This window comes from Magnolia sinica, chromosome 3 (assembly GCF_029962835.1).
Source record: "Magnolia sinica isolate HGM2019 chromosome 3, MsV1, whole genome shotgun sequence".
NCBI classification, from domain to species: domain Eukaryota; kingdom Viridiplantae; phylum Streptophyta; class Magnoliopsida; order Magnoliales; family Magnoliaceae; genus Magnolia; species Magnolia sinica.
In genome coordinates this window covers 26776432-26780539 of record NC_080575.1, presented here as the reverse complement: position 1 = coordinate 26780539, position 4108 = coordinate 26776432, and the positions used below count along the sequence as shown (strand labels likewise).

Sequence of the window (4108 nt, the reverse complement as noted above, 5' to 3'; positions counted from 1 at the left end):
TTTTTTTTCCCCTTCTGTATTTGTAGATTCTCACATAAGAAAACTGTGTTTGTAAGAATGATATTCTCAATGTCCAGCTATCGGGGCCCACATATGATGGACGAACCATTATTAGCAACTGAATTGAAACATATATAGGCTATCTGTTTCATTGGCCATTTGTTGGATGGTTAGGATTGTCTTATAAGAGTGATTCCTAAAGGATATGGACAATCCAACGTGGGACTTGTATGATAGAAAGTCTAGACCGACTTGATTTTATAAATTTGATTTAGATTAAACATTGTCATGGTCACTAATATCATGGTAAGAAAGTTATGGTCATTAAATCAAAATGATTGTCAAGAGGTCTGTGGAATGGAAGATGGATGTCAAATGATCTCCGTTTCAAAGTGACAGAAAATATTGAGAAATGCTTATTTGTATGCAATTTGCCACATTAAGGTGTATGAGACTGGAGGTTCTGTCTTTCTTGACTCTTTTCTTTTTTTCTATTTTGGTTTTCTGCAAATCAGAGTTTGGCAACTAGTCTTGGATTTCTGTTATTTTTAGGGGAAGAGGAAGATGATCTATGTTTCTACTTCGTTAAACTACATACTATGAAGGTTAGGCTGTTGCAAGTTTTTTCAAGGTATGTCCTGTACATCTGTAAATGCAAATTCCTTTTTCATCCAGACCTTTCTTAATGTTATAAGCTTCATTGCATGCCCACCATTTAAAAATTCCTAGGGTCCACCATAATGTTATAGGCTTCATTAAATGCCCACCCTAAGAAGTTTTTAATGGTGGGCATTGAGTCCCTATTGTGTGGTCCACTTGAGGTTTGGATCTGCTTCATTTTTCAGACCATGTACTAAATAAATACATAGGCCAGTAGCTGATTGGAGTTTGTTGTGTTTTGTGGTTTTTTTGGTTTTGATGGTAACAATGCAGTGTTTGGGTGATGATGAATAAATGGACTAGAAGATTGTCCCAAATGCTGGAAGAAGTTAGAGGGGAAATAGAACCTTATTTTATCAAGCATGCTGCTATCTTGGATGAGGACAACCGAAAACTACCAAAGCTCAACGATAACTCTGTGGATTACATGAGGCAAGAGTGAGCATATAATTTCTTCTATTTCCTTTTTTCCTTTTTTGTCAAGTGGTCAGTATACATTGTGTATCATTTGTGTTTGGGTAAACCATATTCCAACAATATGATTGGTATTGGAAACATTTGAAAATCATGTATGCTCCCAGTGATTTTATATTAGATTTTGATTTCCTTCAAATATTCTCGTGACACGTGGTTTCTCTCTGGTAGTAGTGAAGCTAAGAGAGTATCTTAGTACCATAATTACTATATTGATTTGCTAGCGCATTTGATTCAAACATGCATGATTTCTATTTTAATGATTGTCTGAGGTCATTTCATAATTGCTTCCCAAAGTCATGATTGTTGATGTGTTGCTGACATACATTATTTAATTTAATTAGGTTCATGTAATACATGAATGGGCCTGGGTAGGTACTCCAAATGAAGAGGCTGCTTAGCTCCATTTGCAGAGACTAGCTGATACATGGCACGGGATACTGTTAATTCTAGTGATTGGAGGAGTTGTCATTGGCATGATGCATGGATTACTTGAAATTTTTGACCAAATAAAGCAGCCAAGGTCTTCTCAGAGGCAGGGCTTTGATCTACTGGCTGGAGTCTTCCCTAGAATAAAGGCCATACAGGCTGCTGTAACATTAGGCACTGGTTGTTCTTTAGGTCTTGAGGGACCCAATGTTGATATTGGTAAATCATGTGCAAATGGGTGTTTGGCAATGATGGAAAACAACAATGAAAGGAGGATAGCTCTCGTGGCAGCTGGTGCAACTTATGGAATTTCTTCAAGTTCGGTATTTCTCTCAATTTTCTGCTCTGCAGATGTGAATGGTTAGTCTAGTTAAATGACTGACCATGTCTTTGTCGAAAGTTGCTTTGAAAGCCACCTCTACATGGGCCTGGGTGGGTACTCCAAATTTACTGTTCACATACAATTGACAAACAACATCGAAGTTAAATTGTGAATCCTTTGTTATCAGATTCAAATCAAATAGCAGGATTTGATTCATTATCAATTTTATTAACATGCTTTCCTCATTAGCAGTGTCTCAATGCTTGGTTTTGCCCCATTTTCATCTACATATCATTCCTGGGGCAACTACTAGAAAATTCGAATGGTTCTATATTGACAAAGTAAGCATAAATTAAGTTTCTTCCTGTCCTATGCAGGGTTTTGACAAACTGAAAGAGACAGTTGAGAAGTGGGAGGGCATAGTAAAGGCATCGGCATGATTTAATCTAAAGCTTTTTGCTGACAAAGACACATACGAAGCCATGGATGAACTTGCAAAGCTGCAGAACAAGACTGCTCACCAACTGACCATGGAAGTCATCCGTAACTTTGTTGCCGCCCAACAAAATGGCAAAAGTGAATGATCAGCCCCTTTTTTAGTTGTTGCTATTTGTTGAATAAATACCAGTTCAGATGAACTTATCTTTTTTCTTTTTTCTAAATCATGGATGAGTGAGACTTAGTTGAAAAGAACTTGAGATATATAACCATCTACTTGGCTGTTGCATCATTTTCCCCTGTACAAACAGTTTTGATTTTGATTTTTTTTCTTTTAAGTACAAAGCGATCCCTTTGTCATAAGGCCATGTTATGAAATGAAGATTGTAATTGAATGAATGAATGAATGAATGAATGATTATACAGTGGTAATTGAATGAATGAATGAATGATTATGCAGGTGGTAATTGAATGAATGAATGAATGAATGATTATAAAAAATTTTAATGTAGGAAATAGCTACAGATATTAACCGTCGCTTTTACTTGCCAACCGTAGCTATTATAGAATTCGGCATATTGCTACAGATCCAACACTACTTTTAGCTACCAATAATATCCGTAGTTGTAGGTGCTTTTGGCTACAGAAATATTTGCTACAGATTATATCCGTAGCTATTTTAAGCTATGGCTATGGATTAAATCCGTAGCCATAGGTTTTAGACCTATTGTCTCGGCACCTACGACGACGATCATGCTATGGATTTAATCCGTAGCCTTTGTCCATTTTTCTAGTAGTGTAGATCAATTGATTTATTATCCACCTCAACTAAACACCTTCTTTGAATCTTTTTTGTCACTATCATATACTCTACTTTAGTTATAGAAAAAGCTACCACATATTAAAGTTTCGACATCCGGCTGATCACGCCACCCGCTAGCACAAATGAGTAGCTGAAAGTCGATCTACTGTTATCCATATATTACCTGCATAATCGACATCAACATAACCTATCAACTTGTCCACTGACTTTTCAAACATCAAGATGTAGTCTATTAACTTCAAATATATTAAAGTAATCATTTCACTGCCTCCCAGTATTGCTTGTCGAGGTTAGCTATGTATCTACTCACAACACCCACTGCATATGAAATATTAAGTCTCGTAAAGACCATACTATACATCAAACTGCTAACAACGCTCGAATATGGTACACAAGACATCACTTACTTTTCTTCATCTCTAGTAGAATATTATTCAAAAGAAAACCTCAAGTGAGTAGCATGGAGTGTGCTAATCGGTTTTGTGTTGTCTATACCAAACTTTATCAATATCTTCTCAATGTATTTTTCCTATGATAACTATAGTTTGCTTTTCTATCTGTCTTCATGAATATCTAAGTCAAGAATCTTTTTTGCATCCCCCAGATCTTTTTTAAAAAAATGTCCTTGACAATTGAGTCTTTAAATTATCGATCTTAGACATATTGTGGCTGGCAATAAGCATATCATCTATGTACAATACTAGCACGATGATCTGTCTATCATTAAATGTCTTGTAATAAACACAACGATTGTATTAATTTATGGTTAATTGCTGACCTATCATAAAAGTATCAAACCTTTTGTACAACTACCTAGGCAACTGTTTCAGGCTATATAATGACCTCCTTAACCTACAAACTTTATTTTATGCCCCTTCCACTTCGAACCCTTCTAGTTGTTTCATGTAAATCTACTCCAATTCCTCATAAAGGAAAGTAGCATTCACATCCATCTATTACAA

At 35.9% G+C, this 4108-nt stretch overlaps 1 long non-coding RNA gene across 1 annotated transcript; it reads left to right on the top strand.

Moving 5' to 3' along the window:
• The first annotated feature begins 325 nt into the window (after positions 1–325).
• On the top strand, positions 326–2714 carry LOC131239727 (uncharacterized). Its single transcript, XR_009168359.1, has 4 exons — positions 326–631; positions 934–1098; positions 1479–1995; positions 2263–2714. It is a non-coding gene; the product is annotated as an uncharacterized LOC131239727 (long non-coding RNA).
• Positions 2715–4108: the final 1394 nt, after the last annotated feature.